Here is a 21,130-nt window from a genome sequence, read left to right on the forward strand (position 1 = left end):
GAATGGCTAAATCAGGCTAGAATGAAGGTTTTAGAATGGCCTTCCCAAAGTCCTGACTTAAACCTGTGGACAATGCTGAAGAAACAAGTCCATATCAGAAAACCAACAAATTTAGCTGAACTGCACCAATTTTGTCAAGAGGAGTGGTCAAAAATTCAACCAGAAGCTTGCCAGAAGCTTGTGGATGGCTACCAAAAGCGCCTTATTGCAGTGAAACTTGCCAAAGGACATGTAACCAAATATTAACATTGCTGTATGTATACTTTTGACCCAGCAGATTTGGTCACATTTTCAGAAGACCCATAATAAATTCATAATAGAACCAAACTTCATGAATGTTTTTTGTGACCAACAAGTATGTGCTCCAATCACTCTATCACAAAAAAATAAGAGTTGTAGAAATTATTGGAAACTCAAGACAGCCATGACATTAAGTGTATGTAAACTTTTGACCACGACTGTAAGTATTGTAATGTGATTTTGGGTGTCAATGATCATGACCGCACACACACTGTAAATATCTTTAACTGCATTTGTTTACTTGCAATGCCTTCGGTAAACATGTTTCTAGGGCAGGAAATGTCACCTGGCAACACGCAGGTGAGTCACTGATGGGAGTAAAATCAAGTTGTGACTGTACATAAATTGTTAGACATTGACCAAAAACTGACCATTTTTTAAAAGATAGTCTTACATTTTTGTTTAACTTGCAGTTCATGCAAGGAAGGGCAATATAACCTGAAGTATGGCTGGTCGATTTTGGAAAAAATCTAAAGCACGATTAAATTAAACTTTGACCTTGATTACTGCACGATTGTCCAACACTCGACTCAGTTTATTCTGTTTATTTGTATACATTTTAGACAACTAACTGAAATGAACACACACAGATGAACTGAAGATATCTAATTAAGTCGGAATAAGATATTAAATTCACAGCAAATTACTAGAATTATTGCATCTAGGGCCATCCCAGGCTTAATTAGAGTCCTAGGCTTTATTTTATTTGGCGTTCCCCCATTACAATTTTTGTTCATTCTTTTGTATTTATATCAAACCTTTTATTAATATTTTTTAAATCAAACTTGAATTTAATTTGATGCATGTTTTGTACGAAAACAAATTCACTTAGTTTGCACATTTAAAGATTAAATTTAACATACTTAAACAAATGTAATATAATTAAAACATCAATTTATAAAACCTTTCTTAATCAACTACAACCAGGATTCGAGCCCACCTTACCACAAGATGCAGATGACTTTGTGGAGCAACTTCCCATTACATTCCTATGATTGACGGGGCGGGAAGCGCTTCTTCACACGCAACGGGGCCCCCAACGCAGATGTTCTGCCCATAGGGCGGGGTCACCTTGTCACATGACTACTACTTTTTCTGCAGCTTTACTGGCAGCATTCACGCTTTGCAACACTTGGCGTCCTGCCGTCTAACAACACAACCAATCGTGTATTTGTATAAATGCTATAAATTGAAAAAAACAACAACAACAAAAAAATAACCAACTTATTAGCTATGTGTCGATTTGAAGTGGTAAATGTTTATTTTATTGTGTTTATTTTATTTTTTGGGGATAATCACCCAGCCATTTGTTAAAAGGATATTTAGGATGTTTGTATGCCTTCAGGGCACAGGCATGCAACTCAAGGCCCACCTAAATGTGTTTATAGTTTGATATTAAAAAATGTACTGCATGTTGCAGTTTTTCTGAAATGAATATTTTTTTTATCTTTTGAAGCAACAAGCTATTCCATTTTTGAGAGGCATGGTAGCGCTTTTTTAAATCAATTTTACAATAGAGATGGGCACCGAAACCCGGATCCATTAATAACACAGGTGCCAATTTAAGCAGTTGTAACCACACTGAAGGAAGAAGAAGCTATCAATGTTTCATTTCGGTACAGCCTCCTGCAACAAGTGCTTGGTGGTGATATTATACAAATAACATGTTGAAAGTAATGTAGCGTCCCGACGGTCCAGAACAGGGGTGTCCAAACGATTTCAACTGAGAGCCGCACACTAAAAAATTAAAGCAATCGGGGTCCATTTTAAAAATTTTCATTTTCATTTTATATATATTGTATCCCATCAATTTTGGTGAGTGTTAAAGGTCCCGAGGACCCAAACGGGTCTAAGTCATCAAAGTGTTAAAAATAAATCAAATGTTGATATTTTTTTACTTTCAAAGTCTAAATATCTATAGTTCAACTTCAGATTTATCCGTTGAACTACAGTTTAACATTTTCTTACGTTTCATGTCCTTTTTTGTCAAACAAACCCTGTTTTGTACAGGGATCCAAAAGGGCCCCACATATAAAAAAGTTACAAATAAGTCATATATCAATATATAATATTTTTACTTTCAAAGGCTAAACCTCTATATCAACTTCAGATCTATTCATCGATTGTATGTTTTTATTTGTGTATTTTTATGATGTATGCCCTTTTTTGTCAAAGAATACCTTGTTTTATTTATATGGCAGCAAATACACAACATAGGCAATATTTTCCCCAAAAATGATTTCAAAGTGGTATATTTTTAATTTGAGGTCATTGGAGTTGTGAGTAGATCAATAGTTTATACTAACATTTAATGGAATTAAGTATTATATTTTTTAGCAACAACAGTTTTAAAGTGAAAAACATCCTGCATTGCAGCTTTTTATTATTAGTTTCAATATTGCAACATTTTCATGTTACATTACACCTGTTTGCTCTTTTATTCCATTTTTGAATTTTTTTTTTGTAATGCAGTAGTATTTTTAAAATGTGTGGCGGGCCATAAAAAAAATTTGCGGCCCCCCCTTTGGACACACCTGGTCTAGAACCACAGTGGGCCCGACGCTGTTTTTAAACATATTATTGCCCTCAACACGCCGACAGCAGCTCTCATAATACGGCTGGCCCCACAGAGCCAGGCCAGCTAGTAGCCACAACAACAACAACAACAACAACAACAACAACAACAACAACACAGCACTTCCTCATTTTCCACCAATAACGGTTAAACGAGCGAGGTTGCATTCACCAACCCTTGTAATTATGACTATTAACAACACAAAAGTTGCTTTTTGCATATTCGCTATGTTCTGTATTGCTGTAATTATAATGACAATTTGTTGTGGATGTTATTACCTATTTTTGAATGTATACTTAGTTATCATTTAATTTATATAATTTAAAGGCCTACTGAAACCCACTACTACCGACCACGCAGTCTGATAGTTTATATATCAATGATGAAATCTTAACATTGCAACACATGCCAATACGGCCGGGTTAACTTATAAAGTGCAATTTTAAATTTCCCGCAAAACTTCCGGTTGAAAACGTCTATGTATCATGACGTATGCGCGTGACGTCAATCGTTGAAACGGAAGTATTCGGACACATCGTATCCAATACATCATGAAGTCAAATATTTGGGCATAATCATAGACTATCAGCTGAATTTTAAAAGTCACATTAAGAAGATGTGTAAAACCCTGAAGGCAAACCTAGGCTGTTTTAAGATTATAAGACACTGCTTAACTCTTAGCTGTGCTTTTACTTTTATGAATGCAATGATTCTGTCACACATATCTAATGGCTTAACCACATGGTCCCAGGCACACCAGTCATCAATCAAGACCATTGAGTGTCTTTATAACCGCACCTTGAAAGTTCTAGACAAGAAGAGTATACGATATCATCATTGCCAAATTTTAACCAAATACAATATTTTAAGTTTTACCAATTTTATTTTGTTACACACAGTCAAACTGGTTTTTAAATGCTTGCATAACTCTGCTCCTCAATTGCTCTGCAAGGCAATTACAAGACTGCAAAGTGGTACCAGATCTACCACCCGAGCAGTGTCAAAAGGCAACTGTTGTGTTCCATTCCGTAGAACATCTTTTGCCCAGACTGCCTTTTCAATAAAAGGACCACAACTATGGAACTCTTTACCGGACACTTTGAAAAGTATACCTGCACTTGTCACTTTCAAAAAACAAACAAAATTATGGCTAGTTGAGCAACAATCGTGTTCCCATGTTTAGTTTTTACTCATTTTTACTAATTGGTATTTATCTAGTCTGCACTTTGTCTGTGTTATTATTATTATTATTGGCTTTTATCTAGTTTGCACTTTGTCTGTGTTATTACTATTATCATTATTATCAACTCATTCTATTTTTTATTTTCCTATTTTAATGATGTTGGATCTGTGTTGTTGTTGTTGTTGGGGACAAGTGTTGTAAATTAGCTTTGGCTACAAACACTGTGATGCATGCATCGGATAACTGTTTCAGATGTCTATGTTTTTGTATCTGTCCCTATTTCAAATAAACCTCTATAATAATATAATAATACATTGTTTAATGAACATTGAAGACTGCAAAGAAGAAAGTTGTAGGTGGGATCGGTGTAATAGCGGCTGGCTGCAGCAACACAACCAGGAGGACTTTGACTTGGATAGCAGACGCGCTATCCGACGCTAGCCGCCGACCGCATTGATGATCGGGTGAAGTCCTTTGTCGCTCCGTCGATCGCTGGAACGCAGGTGAGCACGGGTGTTGATGAGCAGATGAGAGCTGGCTGGCGTAGGTGGATAGCTAATGTTTTTAGTATAGCTCTGTGAGGTCCCATTGCTAAGTTAGCTTCAATGGCGTCGTTAGCAACAGTATTGTTAACCTTCGCCAGGCTGGAAAGCATTAACCGTGTAGTTACATTTCCATGGTTTAATAGTATTGTTGATTTTCTGTCTATCCTTCCAGTCAGGGGTTTATTTATTTTGTTTCTATCTGCAGTTAAGCCCGATGCTATCACGTTAGCTCCGTAGCTAAAGTGCTTCGCCGATGTATTGTCGTGGAGATAAAAGTCACTGTGAATGTCCATTTCGCGTTCTCGACTCTCATTTTCAAGAGGATATAGTATCCAAGGTGGTTTAAAATACAAATCCGTGATCCACAATAGAAAAAGGAGAGAGTGTGGAATCCAATTAGCCAGCTTGTACCTAAGTTACGGTCATCCACGAATCTTTCATCCTGGCTCAAATTAATGGGGTAATCGTCGCTTTCTCGGTCCAAATCGCTCTCGCTGCTGGTGTAAACAATGGGGAAATGTGAGGAGCCTTTCAACCTGTGACGTCACGCTACTTCCGGTACACGCAAGGCTTTTTTTTATCAGCGACCAAAAGTTACAAACTTTATCGTCGATGTTCTCTACTAAATCCTTTCAGCAAAAATATGGCAATATCGCGAAATGATCAAGTATGACACATAGAATGGACCTGCTATCCCCGTTTAAATAAAAACATTTCATTTCAGTAGGCCTTTAAGTATTTCAATTACTAGTCTGTTCAACTTGAAAGTCACAAAATACCATAAATATAAAAAAGTTTTTATGTTGTTGTTTTTGTTACAAAAATATGCATGTTTTTACGGAGCCCCTAAAGGGACATGGGGGAAACTTTTTTTTATATATATGTATCTCGTGCTCACGGGAAAACATCTCGAGGGCACGAGATACATATCTAAAAAAAAAAGTTCCCCCATGTCCTTTTAGGGGCTCCGTATGTTTTCCATTTTATATGTACTTTATAAAAGTATTTTATAAAGCAGCGTTTTTAAGCATCGATTTGGTACTAATAATGATTAAATTGTAAACAAGACGTATACCTAATTATGAGGCAATACATTTATATCGTTATATGTTTCGCAACTCCAAGTGTTCCTCTGAGGGCAGCCGAAACTGTAAAGTGGCCCTGCGATTAAAAAATAAGTTTGAAACCCCTGCTTTAGGTCATGCGTCCTTACTGCAAAGAAATACTGTCATTTTCTGGTCTACATCACAAGGAACCCATCAAAAGTCATGACAGATAACTCCTAATATTTAATAGGGATTATATACTTCACTCTTTAATTCATACATTTATAAACAAGCTATAATTAATAAGAAAAAATAAAAACAAAATATTACCTTTTGAAATGTAACCTTGTGGTAGTATGAATGAAACTCAGATTACTATTTAACAAAGTCAGTAAGCAGCTTGATGACTATACTCTGAAGGACTCAAGTGTCTCGTGGACTGCAAATCATTTATGTGGTTCTGACCCATATATTGCAGCAGGGACATAGTGAACATGTATTTCCTTCACGTGTGTCCCAGCAGCTGATTCACCCTCACTCTAACTCAGTCCTGCACTGCCTTGGATTTAAGTGAAGCTAATCTTGAGCCTTTTAACCGTCCAATCAAAGACGTCATACAGCAGGAATAGGTTTATTAGACTTCGCTGGAGGGTCAACCCGTTTTACTCGTAGGGATGCTTTAGTCTGACTTTGTGGTCGGTTTTGACCTGTCAGTGATTATCTGGGTCGGCCGCTAATCCTTGCACAAAAGATAGTTATAATTGGCTTGTAAGTAAACCTAATACCCGTGTCCGGTCGCATGATGGCTACAGTCCGCCATCTGTGACACTCGTCTACTGTATAAATGTTTAACTGTATGGCACCTAATATTGGATAGAATGATAGGAAACATTGGATGAGCACACAAGATGTGGGCTAAAATTAGCATAATTGTAATCCGTACAAGGTGGAGGTAAAGATGACCTACATATGCGTGACACTTTCAAGCACTCAAAAGTAAGTCATTAGATCAGCTGCTTCTTCTAACTCTAAAATGTCTGCAAGTTTAAAACTGATTGTCATACCCAGCTGTATCATTTGCATGTGGTACACGCTTACTAGTGACGTCAGAAGAACGTATTTATTGTCTTTCTTTAAAAAAAAAAAATTACCTTGTGAAGAGTGTAGAGTTTATGAGACTTTCACTCGTTATTTTTTGTTTTAAAGTTTTGTCAACACATTTACCACGTACAGCTTTTTGTGTTGAGTTTATCATGGTGATGGGACACATGGACTGACTGTGAATAGGCGAGAGCAGAGGAGCAGTGAGCATGATTGAGGTCAGGGCTGTCCAAACTTTTTCCAGCGAGGGTCGCATAAATAAAAATTTAAGAATGTAAGGGCCATTTTGATACATTTTGTACAGTAAAGATACTAAAACCAATACAATTTAGGTCAGTCAATATATGCTAAACGCAGCGGTGTGCCGTCAGGGCCAGCAAGGCCCTCTCTGCTGGCCTAACATAACCAGAAATCATGATCATAATTAAAGATTAAATTATTTCTGTATTTACTTTCCCTAAATATCTAAAATTATTCATACTATTTTCACGTCATATTATGCACGTTCCAGTGCTGTTGTTTTTAGTTTTAGATTGTATCCAATCAGAATTCAGCTAGCTTATGTTGCTATGTTGTACCAAATCTGCCAGAGGCCTTCAGAATCAACAATGCAGGTGTCCGTGCGCTGCAAGTGAACATGGACATACAGGTGAGAGACAGTTGCGATTCCAATCAGATCACGAGTTGTTGTCAGTAAGGCCTTCTAGATGGCCTCACGTTGAACGTGACATTTACACGTCCTGTGATTGGATACTCAACGGGACTGTGAGTGGAGAGACAGTTGTGATAGCCAATCAGATCACAAGTTGCTGACAGTAGCTGTTCTGTTACAACTAAAAGTTGTAAACTCTTGTTGTTGAAGTGTGTCATGCTTGTCATTTAATTAACATTGTTACATGTGTATTTGTCGCCATCATGTGGTCAGGGCAGTTAATATATCTTTGAGAAGTGTGTACTTTGCATCAAACTTTATTGACCGGAAGTTCCATAAGCCAAGCAGATACATTTACGGTATGTTTTAATTGCTGATGCGTTATAATTTATTTTTAAATGCGCCAGAAAATAACCCGTTTTGTACACTGTTGATGCGATTCAATGCACAGTAGGGGGTAAATATGTTCCTGTATAGTATTTCTCCAGCAATGATCATGTGGTGACATCAATTATGGTATTTTGAGAGGTAATCATTAAAGTCGGAGATCACTGAAGGCCTGGGTGGGAAACACACGGCCCACCACTGGTTAAACAACTGAACACAACATCCATATCTTGGCTTTGTGTTGTTGTTGTTGTTGTGTCATCAGTACCAAAACATATTATATGTCATTTTGCCCAAAGTTTTGCATTTTCAAGCATAACAATGGGTAAATTAACTAAAAATACCAATACCACAGTAGTATTGGCCACTAGACGAGACCAAAACAATCTGACCGTACTAACATTAGCATGCTAACTTTTTTAGCCAATTTTGTAGCCGAACGCCTCAGATTGATATAACTTGGTACTTGACACATGCTAACTGTTAGCATGCTATCGTTAGCATTCTAGCATGCTAACTTTTTTTTGCCAATTTTACAGCCGAACTCCTCAGTCATATTTCTTGGTACCTGATTCATGCAAAGTTAGCATGCTAACTTTTTTAGCTAATTTTACATGCGTAGGCTTCCGAGTCATATGACTTGGTACTTAACACATTCTAACTTTTAGCATGCTAATGTTATCATTTAAGTTTGCCTTGCACATTTCAGCGGCTCGCACATTCAAGCATTCACCAGGGATTTCTCCCAAAATTGCATATTCTAGTTATTTTGTGTAATGTTCAAATCTGGAATGTTTTTATTTTGTCTTTAGAATGTGTCACAGGCATACTTGCCAACCCTCCCGATTTTTCCGGGAGACTCACAAATTTCAGTACCCCTCCCGAAAATCTCCCGGGGCAACCATTCTCCCGAATGTCTCCCGATTTCCACCCAGACAACAAAATTGGGGGCGTGCCTTAAAGGCATTGCCTTTAGCGTCCTCTACAACCTGTAGTCACGTCCGCTTTTCCTCCATACAAACAGTGTGCCAGCCCAGTCACATAATATATGCGGCTTTTATACACACATAAGTGAATGCAATGCATACTTGATCAACAGCCATACAGGTCACACTGAGGGTGACCATATAAACAACTTTAACACTGTTACAAATATGGACCACACTGTGAACCCACACCAAACAAGAATGACAAACACATTTCGGGAGAACATCCGCACCGTAACACAACATAAACACAACAGAAAAAACACCCAGAATCCCTTGCAGCCCTGACTCTTCCGGGCTACAATATACACCCCCGCTACCACCAACCCCCCCCCCCCCAACCCCGCCCACCTCAACCCACCCCCATCTCCCGAATTCGGAGGTCTCAAGGTTGGCAAGTATGGTCACAGGCCAATGAAATAAGGGCTGCCGGCTGCAAATGGCCCCCAGGCCGCACTTTGGACACCCCTGAGTTAGGTCTTTCCTGTTCATGTTATTAGTTTATTTGAACAGGGATAACACACATTCATCAACATGGCTGTAAATGTGCAAATTTTGGCTACAAAGCTTGTTTCCAACCATAGCTTTAGCTCCTCTAAAACAAAAAATATTCCCATTGTTGCATTACACTAGTTTAGATTCACAATTCTTATGTTTCAAAAAAACACATTTATAATTAAATAATTGAATAATAATTAAAAAAGCAAACCATTATTAGCAGCGGCAAGTTGTCATATATTGACTTCTTACAGTAAAGTTGTGATGTGAGAAATTAAAATATTTTCATTGAAATCCCATGAAGTTCTCTGACTATACTGTTAACCAGATTCCGGAGTGGCATAAAAATTATATCACGGATAACTTTAAAACCCACCAACCTCATGATCTAGTCTACATCATGTAGACCAAGGGCACAACGTTCTAAAAATTGGACATATAGAATAGGGCCACCTTATGGGGGAACTGCACTTTCTTTTAGAATTTTGCCTTTTATTCACAATATTTATGTGAGACGAGAACACACGTGTCTTTCTCTCTTTTATGCACTTTAAGTAGTAAATAACTGCTAGCTAGAGGCAGCTAACAATGCAGATAATGGGAATTTAATGTCTAAACTTAACATTTAATTGGGATTTTTCTTTAGAAACGAGTCCTGTTTTTAGATCACTAGATCCTGACCACTTTTATGCCTTTGTTAGAATTGGAGACTTGCGTTTTATGAATGAGCCTGACATTTATTTGAAAAAAACTGGATACTGCATATGACTGTGCCTTATGTTTTATTACTAGCTGTGGCAACCTTGTCCATAATTGCACTTTGTATGCAAAGACAAATTGTCCATTTTTGTCAGATCGCAGATTTTCTCGATGGATGGTTTTTATATATAAATCACTTCTTGATCTGGTTCCCCCTTATTTGTGTTCTTACTGCATATGTGTAGGGATTATAGTCGCTACCGCTTAAGGTCGCAGGGCATACTCAACATGTTTATTCTTGGAGCCAACACACATCTTGGAAAGAAGATTTCAGATATGCTGCTACTTAGGCATGGAATAATATATTGTATATATTATATAATAATATAATATAATAATATAATGTATCAGTTTATATTATATACTGTATATGTAATATGTAAATATTACATATACCTGTATGTTATATTTTATATTGCTAATATGGTACATTTTTAGTCTACTTTATACCTTTTGTTTTCTCCCTCTTTTTGTGCCCTTGTGTGCACGATGCTTTCCATCCTTTGTAACTGAGCTACTGTGTGGAACAATTTCCCTTGTGGATCATTAAAGTGTGTCTAAGTCTAAGTCTAATAACTTACAAAAGGATCTGAGGTTGCCTAAGCTGATCTCTTTGGTGGAATTTTAGGCCATTTTAAGGGATCTATTCGGCATTGTACTTGTTCTTAAATTGTTTTTACTGAAACATTATTATTTTACCTATCACATGTTTTTGATGTTAATATACAGTATGTAAGTTTTTTTATTATTATTTTAGTTTTTGACTGCTGCTGTTTATGTTGTTGTTGTATGTATTTCTGTAACTTTGTTTTTGCTGCCCTCTGGGTCAGGTCACTCTTGGAAAAGAGATTTTAATCTCAATGAGTTTTTTACCTGGATAAATAAATAATATTGATTGATTGATGTAATGTAGTAACAGGCACATTCACTTGTAATATTTACCAAAATTCACTTTCGTCGTGGGTAGCGTTTTGCACAGCAGCTTCCGCCATCAGTGTGTGAATGTGTGAATGTGACGTGTAACGTAAAGCGTTTTGGGTATCATTCCAGGTATAGTAAAACGCTAAATAAATGCAGACCATTTACCATTTACCAATTTTGACGGTACATTGATTCCTCAGAGGGCATAGCAATGTTGCTATTTCATTCATCAATAACAACTACTGCTAATCATGATAGACTTCATGATAGCAAATGGCAACTACTTTGGGACAAATGATGATCCGGAACCTTATCTTTTTTTGAGCCCGAATATACGAAGGATAAGCTACAACTTTTCGAAGCTGTTTGATAAGCAGGTCCAGCTCTAGTGAAACATTAAGCATCTTGTAGCACTATTGCTAAGTGCTAAACAAGAAATACAAATTACGAATATAATAAAAAAATCAGTTACTGTACAATGTCTGCTCTCACTGGGATGCCAACCCGATGTGATGTTTATGTCTTTCAGCACAAGATTTGCTTGCCCTGTTTAGATGATGAATTCATCTTAATCCTCACTCATCAGGTGAAAAATGCTGGGCGCAAACGAGCATCTTGTTGCATCCAACTAACAATGTATTTGGGTCAAAGTTGACCAACTTCTGAGCTTATGGCCACAACATTCAACTGTACAAGTGAGAGGCATTATTTATGATCTTGCACAAACTTTCACCAACACAGAGACGATGGAGCAGCAGCAGCTCAGAATGTCAATAACTGCAGCGGCTACTTTCTGGGATCAAGGTGCCGTGTTAAGAAAAATAGTTCCACTGTGTTTGCTCTTAAAATAGCAATGTCCTTATAGCTTGGTTAATATGCAGGTCACGGCATGTAAACAGAGCATTTTTTTAGATTCTCTTTTAGGGAGTTTTACAGGCAAAATAAATGACTCCCATTAGTTTCATTGTTCGTCAACTCTTGTTTGCGCTTATTTGCGATTTAGAATGCATAAAAAAGAGAAAGATGTGTGTTCTTGTCTCCAAAGGAATTGTGAATTCCCTGAAAAAAATCTCAGTGTGCGATTTCCATTTACAAGATTTTTCGAAACAAACCAGGTTTTTTATCAAAGTAAATGTCCAACTCTAATTGCAACTAAATTTAGACTTGTAAGTTTCCGTATGAGCAAAGCAAATGTAGTTTACAAAAAATGAAGCAGCAGGTCCTGCCCATCTGATAGAACTGCAAACTGGTTGCCAGATATGTCTATATATAAGTGCCCACAGTCTGGAGCAGTTATCCACCCATCTGGTGCATTATCCACCTGGGCAAGGTTGTGTAGTTTGGTGCCAGGTGGATTAGGATTAGTGGTGAACACAGGCCAGGTCCACCGGAGCCCCGCCACGAGGAAGATGATGAGATTAACCAAGTCAGAGATTATTTAAGTCTGAGTCTGCAGTATTTTGGTCAGTAAAAGTACTACTTATTGACTAACAATTCAATAAAAACATGGACAATTTATATTCAAGTACAGCCATGTCCTTGTTTTCCCAAATATAGCTTTAATTTGATATTCTACATTAGAAAATTACATGAGTTGACTCGCTGATTATAGACACCAAGCGGCTGATTTACTAAGATCTCAAATAAGGAACACTACAGAATTGTGTGTACCATTATTGGGTGAGTGATCTACTAAGACTGTGTGTACAATTGATGAATGCATAAGTTGTGCAGACCGCCCTATTTAAATAAGGTTTTTGCATTTACTACCGGATGTCACCATGGAGACACTCATTTTCCTCTTTATTTAATGGCATTTTATTATCCAGCCTGTTGCGTTTCATTATATGTTGACATGCAGCACACAAATATACGCTGTGGCACCTTTTCTGGGTTTTTAGAAGTACTCCTCCAGTGCGACCTAGACAACGGAACCAACATTTTATTCTGTGACGTTTCATTTATTGTATCTTTAGTGTGTGAGAACTGGATATGCTTGTCCATCCTGTGTGACTATAGCAATCAACATTTTGGACAGCACACCAGAATAATTACTCTTTGAGACGACGTCACCAACTGCAATGGTGCGCTGGAAGGATCCAGATACAAGAACGTGCAATGTTGCAGGAAGTTTTACCATCGGGGATTTGTCGTAGCTTCTTTTTGTGATTGGCAAATCAGAACATAAATCATCCAGGAGTTCAAAAACCACATTGCCTGATAGGCAATATTTTAGGAGTGTACCAATTAGTTTTAACAATGATTCGATTCAATTCGATATTTGTGGATTCAGGGACAACATTTTTTTAGAGCGATATGATAAGAAACGATTCAGTAAGTTGAAATCGATTGAGTAACTTTTTAGCAAAACAAATAAAGCTGTATGACAAAAATAAATATCTTGCACACTGCAGGTGACGTTTCCTAAATACCTGTTTTTTCTTGAAAAGGAATTATATAGAAATAAATTATGGATACAAACAAGCAATTAAACAACATTTAATGGCCAATGCATTCACATCTTATTTGAATAAAGTGCAACCAACACTTTAGGTTGAATAAACAATAGGAAACCCTTTCTGCTCACATTTTAAACATTGAGGCACATTTCAATAAAACTACAGTAACCGACATTTTAACAGTAGATTTACCTGCTAAATAAAGTTCCCCGACCCAGTATCAGTTGTCCGCCTTGCCGTCGCCGATGACGGACAGCGTCCCACGTGTGTGGAAGCATGTATGCCTCCTCATCCCTGTTGATGGTGTTGGTCCCTCGCTTCCTAATTTCTAAAGCCTCCTTCATCCATCTCTTCTATTTATTTATTTTTCATCAAATGACCTCTACTTGGCTGCCAGTTGTTATGTTGTCACTTCATGTTGTTGTGTTCCGGAGGTCAGTGCGTCGCTGTAACTTGCTTCACTGTCACTTCCGTTGTGTCGGTTGCGTCATTTGTGGCTTAAAGTTGTGTTGCGGCTTTATATTATTGTCTTGTGTCTCTAGTCTTTGTAGTGGCTTTTACAATCATGCTGTGGCTGAAAGTTTTTGTGTTGTAATTCATGATATTGTCTTGTGGCGCTTGTTATGACCTTTCTCGACTACCATTGGTACCGTATTTTTCGGAGTATAAGTCGCACAGGCCGAAAATGCATAATAAAGAAGGAAAAAAACATATATAAGTCGCACTGGAGTATAAGTCGCATTTTTGGGGGAAATTTATTTGATAAAACCCAACACCCAGAATAGACATTTGAAAGGCAATTTAAAATAAATAAAGAATAGTGAACAACAGGCTGAATAAGTGTACGCTATATGACGCATAAATAACCAACTGAGAACATGCCTGGTATGTTAACGTAACATATAATGGTAAGAGTCATTCAAAAAACTATAACATATAGAACATGCTATGTGATTACCAAACAATCTGTCACTCTTAATCGCTAAATCCAATGAAATCTTATACGTCTAGTCTCTTACGTGAATGAGCTAAATAATATTATTTGATATTTTACGGTAATGTGTTAATAATTTCACACATAAGTTGCTCCTGAGTATAAGTCGCACCCCCGGCCAAACTATGAAAAAAACTGCGACTAATAGTCCGAAAAATACGGTATCCGCCATTTTTGTTTTGATGATGCCACAGATGGGCAGACAGACTTGAATAACGATTAACGTCCTGATCAAAGAGGTAAACTTCATAAAAAGTCTGCCATTTTTAAATCCAAGGTTTTCTTTTTTCTAGTATTGATAAAATCGATCGATTCCCTTTAAACAATCTTGGATTGACGCCTATCTTCCGAAGGCAATGTAGTATAATCTAAGGCAGGGGTTGGCAACCCGCGGCTCCGGAGCCGCATGCGGCTCTTTGACCACTCTGATGCGGCTCAGCTGCATACTTGCCGACCCCCCTGATTTTCCCAGGAGACTTATGGATCTCAGTGTCTCTCCTAGATAACTCCCAGGGAAAATACAATCCTATTTTCACTCTAATTACTAAATTAAGGGTGTGCCCTAATTGCACTGTAGTAATTGTTCTCTATAGCATTTACAAACAGCGTGCCAGCCCGGCCACATGTTGTATGTAGCTTTTACTTGCACACATAGGCGACAGCAAAGCATACTTAGTCATCAGCCACACAGCTTACACTGAGGGTAGCCGTATCAAACAACTTTAACACTGTTACGTTACAAATATGCGCCACACTGTGAACCCACACCAAAAAAGAATGAAAAACACATTTCTGGAGAACATCCCACCGTAACACAACATAAACACAACACAACCAATACTCAGAATCCCATGCAGCCCTAACTCTTCCGGTCTAGATTATACACCCCCGCTACACATCAACCCCCCCCCCCCCCCCCTCCGTGCGTTGGTTGAGCGGAAGAGTTAGGGCTGCATGGGATTCTGGGTATTGGTTGTGTTGTGTTGATGTTGTGTTACAGTGCAGATGTTCTCCAGAAATGTGTTTGTCATTCTTTTTTGGTGTGGGTTCAAAGTGTGGCGCATATTTGTAACGTACCAGTGTTAAAGTTGTTTTATAAGGCTACCGTCAGTGTAAGATGTGTGGCTGCTGACCTAGTACGCCTTGCTATCACTTACGTGAGTAAGCTGAAACTGAATTGTACATGTGGTCGAGCAGGTACACTGTTTGGGCAGGCTGTAGAGTGCGCCAAAAGCAGTGCCAGCACGCCCTGATATTCGGGAGTCTCCCTGAAATAATGAGAGGGTTGGCAAGTATGACGCTATCAAGCGCCATTCATTCTAAACTAGCGGGCCGCACTAACATTAAATCTCCACATTAAAGTGCATGCCGGTGCCTGTGTCTGAGACCTCTGGTTAACATAGCACAAAGCATTTAAGCTTTGTATGCGGTGTTTTTCATTTTAAATTAAAAAAAAATTTTTGTGGCTCCCATTATTTTCTTTAATTTGTGAAACTTGTCAAAATGGCTCTTTGAGTGGTAAAGGTTGCCGACCCCTGGTGTAGTAGATCAGCTTTGCACTTTTTTTAATACATGCAAACCTTTAAAAGATTAGGCCCAAAGTGGTTAAAGGATAAAAAAACAAACATTTTAACTCAATTTAAATACATGTGTTTTGCCTGGGTCAGGCGCTGGAGATCTTCATGTACCCATAATAATGAAAATGCCTAAGAACAATGATAATAATAACAATACAGTATGGCAACAGTTCACAACATTTGTTTGTTGATCAGCCTTTGCTGCAACAATCAGGTGTGCTCCTTGAAAAATGAAATTAGCCTGAAAGGTCCTAAGTTGCTTACATAATTGTAGGTACATTTAATTGAGTATCCTATCCCAAAAATCTATTTTGTGTTTGTTTCATCCAAAAGTTACATTAACAGACCAACTACTAAATAGGTCTGTGTTTTTTCTTAGAGCTTTGCTTGTTAACTAGATGTGTTTGCTAGTACAGTACATTACCTCAGTATAGTAAGTTTGAAGGTATTTATCTAGGTGAGAATGTTGACCAATGATACAGTGGATCCAGCATAATATTTTTCCAGTAAAATTTGATTCAATGCATTAAACATTTTCTTTTTTTCTGTCAGGGATCACCACAGTGAGTCAACCGCATGAGTGATGTTTGCTTAGTTTAAATGTCGGAAGCGCTTCCTGATGCAACCCTTCCACCTGTCCAGGCTTTGGACTGGTACTAGATATCGCCTGTGACTAGCAAAAAGATCAGCACTGTCTGCACAGAAGGCAGCAACGTGCATTAACCTACCAAGACCAAATTGTTAGTTTTAACAAATATCCATTCAGGCTTTCTATGAGACCCAGCCATAACTAAATATTGCATTTTGTTGGCAGAATAAAGCATCTACAGCACAGCATGTCCACAAGGTTTCCTGGGAATTAGATCTGCACAGAGCTGTGGTGCAGTAACCCTCATGATGCTCATGTCTTGGTTTTAGTGTAATATAGTAATGATCATACTAGATCTGTCCTATTTAAGTGTATGAGCATTAACTTGTGAAGCCTGCTCGGATAAAAGAAAAACTGAACAGTCTGTTGACAATGACATGGATGAATGAGAACATATTGTACATAGACATATATGATGAACTTGACATTGCAAAAAGTATTTGCTTCTTTGTATGATGTGATGATTTCACAGTTCATACTCCAAGTGCATGCATTGAAATCTCAACTGTTGTTTTCAACCTCTTATTTGTTCATTTCCCACGGATGTTTCTGATCTGGGTCAAGAGGTGTGGTAGGCCCTGGAACGGTTGGCAGTCAATCACAGTGCATATACAACAACCCACCAACAACAACCCTTGACACTCACCTAATTCACCTAAAATGCATATTTTCAAAGCTAGAACATTTACTGTATACACTATAGTACAGTACATGCAAACTTGACAAAGAGGTCTGCACTTTAAACCCGGAACCACCTGGCTGGAAATCACACCTGCTAACCACATGGTCCAACAAGGTGCCCAATGCAACTCATGTCTTTTTTAAGTAACAGCTGCACATGCAAGTCCACCATACTCTAGTGAATTAGTGCTCCATCCTCTGTACTCAGGTATATGATCCCTTTTAGTCAGCTGAGGCCTGAAAGGAACCACAGAAGTGAGTCTGCAAGTGTAAACTAAAGCCCTCTCGTTTGGTCTTGTGCCAGTTTCGCTAGGTCAGCAACCCGGGACTGCTGCGGCCCTGTCATTGGCTGAGCCTGTCACACGGTGCCTGAGTGCTGAGCATGCCCTTTTATATAATCGACACCACCCCTTTGGCTCACGTCGTTCCCTTTTGATATATCCCTTAATTTTGCCCACATGCAAGTGTGGATCGTCACATACACATGAGACTTGCCAACGCGCCACCTGACTAGATAAAGCTGTTATAACTTTACCAATGTCGTCAGGCAGGCTATATAGCTGTAAAACTACCATTTTTGTTCGATTTGTGGTGCTTTCTTTCTTCCACTTTATTATTAAGTTATAACAACTAACTCAGCGATACATACGTAGAGTGTTCAACTTCAGCTTAAACCCTTTCGGTCTGCAATATTTTTTTATTTTTTATTTATGAATGTACAACTGTTTGTTTATGAATGTACATCTGTTTGTTTATGTAAAACAGTTTATTTTGTTGACCATTGACCAAAGAAATAATAAACTAAAAATAAACTAACTAAAAACATATTTTTCTCACACATTTGTGTAACCACATATAGCTGAGTAGAATGCAAGGATCACAATCTTGAGTCCGAAAAATGTTTATTGAAGTACATATTAATGTTGTAAACAAAGCATTTCAGGGTGTAACGATTTGTTTTAACAAGGTTTCAATTTGATTCAGAATTTGTTGTTGCTGATATGATTAAGGGACGATATTATCTTTTTTTAGAACGGTACGTTCTGAAACAAATCAGTGAGTTGAAATCGATTCAGTAACTTCTCCAACACATTTAGTAGTCTTATCAAATTTACAAAGCACCCACACGCTTTATTTCACCACTTCACTTTCAGCTAGCTAGCTGCCAAGCCCCCACCCCCCGCTCCGAAGACAGCAAAAACCCGACTTGGTGAAAGAAATAACGTAAGTATGGCTTCCTGTTCCTCATGCACCCTTCTCATGGATAGGTTAGCTATGATAGAGCGTCATGTCCACCAGTTAGATCAGAGTAATTTTGTAACTTTAGACGCCACAGACACGTTTGCTAGTGTTAGCTGTAGCGGGCTAACTAGCCCTAAACGGTCTACAAACGACATTGAGCATAACATAACAGTCTACTGGCCACCACACCTTAGTTATAGGAGACTCCAAAACCCGGAGCGTACAGCTTAGTAAACCAGCCACAATAAAGAGTATTTCCGGGGCCCGAGCACCCGAAATTGAAGCTAACTTTAGGGAGCTCACTGGCAACAGGCCTAGTAAACATGTACGGCAGGCTAATTGCACCACTAGCTACTTGAAAATAGTTGTACTCATCGGCTCCAATGACACTAGAATGAGACAGTCAGAGATTACAGAGAAAAACATAGCTAGGACTTTTAATCTTGCCAGAAAGATGGCTCGGCATCGAGTACTTGTCTCGAACCCCTTGATTGCAAGAGGCAATGATGAGAGATAGAGCAGATTAGTCTCGCTTAACAGGTGGCTTGCTAGTATTTGTAGAGAACAGGGACTAACGTTTATTGATAATTGACCCTGGTCTCAGTGATGAACGTTTCAATGATTATTTTGTTAATATCGGAACAAATCTGGATCAAAGAATTCCAAATGCAGATGATGGGTCAGTTGAGGACTTCAGTGAGCTCATAGACAGAAATCCCAATTCCATGTTTCTTAAAAGTGTAACAAAAGAAGAAATAATCAAAATTGTAAAAAATTGTAAATACAAGACTTCAACTGACTGTCATGGAATAGATATGGTAACGATAAAAAAGGTTATAGAAGACATTTCAGAACCTCTGACATATATCACCAATGTATCATTTTTAACCGGAAAATTCCCAGACAAAATGAAAATTGCAAAAGTCGTACCAATCTATAAGAATGGAGACGTACACCAGTTTACTAACTACAGACCAGTTTCATTACTTCCACAATTCTCCAAAATCATGGAAAAATTATTCAATAGTCGATTAGATTTATTTATTAACAAAAGTGGGACGCTCGTGGAGAACCAATATGGATTTCGAGCAAATATCTCAACATCAATACCATTAATTAAAATAACAGAGGAAATTACCAATGCAATAGATGGTAAAGAATGTGCGGCAGCAGTATTCATGGACTTAACAAAAGCATTTGATACAATTAATCATGATATTTTAATACAAAAATTAGAACGATATGGCATCAGAGGTTTGGTATTGAACTGGGTAAGAAGCTATTTAACCAACAGGAAGCAATATGTGAAGATGGGTGAAAATATGTCAACACGGCTAGATATATCCTGTGGTGTGCCGCAGGGATCAATACTGGGACCAAAATTGTTTAATCTTTATATAAACGACATTTGTAAAGTTACAAAGGACTTAAAGTTAGTTTTATTTGCAGATGATACAACTGCTTTCTGTTCAGGAGAGAACACACAGAAGATAATACAAATAATAACAGAAGAAATGAACAAATTAAAAAGATGGTTTGACAAAAACAGACTATCTTTGAATCTCAGTAAAACTAAAATAATGCTATTTGGCAATAGTAGGAAAGAGCATCATACGCAAATACAAATAGACGGAGTAGACATCGAAAGGGTAAAAAAACCCAGATTTTTGGGAGTATTAATAGATGATAAAATGAACTGGAAATCTCATATACAAAACATACAACAAAAAACATTTCAATAATGAATAAAACAAAACACGTCCTGGGCCAAAAATCACTTCATATTCTCTACTGCTCACTAGTGTTACCATATCTGACTTATTGTGCAGAAATATGGGGAAATAACTACAAATGTGCGCTACATTCGTTAACCATGTTACAAAAAAGATCAGTTAGAATAATACATAATGTTGGATATAGAGAACATACAAACCCTTTATTTATTAAGTCAAAAATATTAAAGTTTGGTGATATGGTAAAATTGCAAACAGCTAAAATGATGTACAAAGCAATCTATAACCTGCTACCAAAGAATGTACAACATTTCTTCTCAACTAAAGAGGAGAAATATAACCTTAGAGGAAAAAATAATTTAAAACATTTATATGCACGTACAACACTTAAAACTTTTAGCATAACAGTATGTGGAATTAAATTATGGAATGGATTAAGTAAAGAAGTTAAACATTGTACTGACATGATCCAGTTTAAGAGGTTGTTTAAATTAATAGTGCTTACAAAGTACAAAGAAGAAGAATTATGAGAAAAACTTCCAACCTTATTGAAAATATTCTTCATCTCAGTATGTTAATAATGACTGAATTAATTAATTACATATTACAAACTGTTGTATGTACTAATTCATAGATGTTATTTTATTATATAAAAAGGTCAGTAAATGATTTTATATAATTGTAAATGCTTTGAAGTGGGAAAGAGGTAGGATTAAATAAGCTTTGCTTCTTCCTACTCCTTTTCGGGCATGATGTAAATGAAATGATATGAAATTGTGTGATGTATTATGATGTAAATGTGTTCATGTTCGAAATAAACTAAAAGAAAGAAAGAAAAGAAA

This window comes from Entelurus aequoreus, linkage group LG07, assembly GCF_033978785.1.
Source record: "Entelurus aequoreus isolate RoL-2023_Sb linkage group LG07, RoL_Eaeq_v1.1, whole genome shotgun sequence".
In the NCBI taxonomy this organism is placed as follows: domain Eukaryota; kingdom Metazoa; phylum Chordata; class Actinopteri; order Syngnathiformes; family Syngnathidae; genus Entelurus; species Entelurus aequoreus.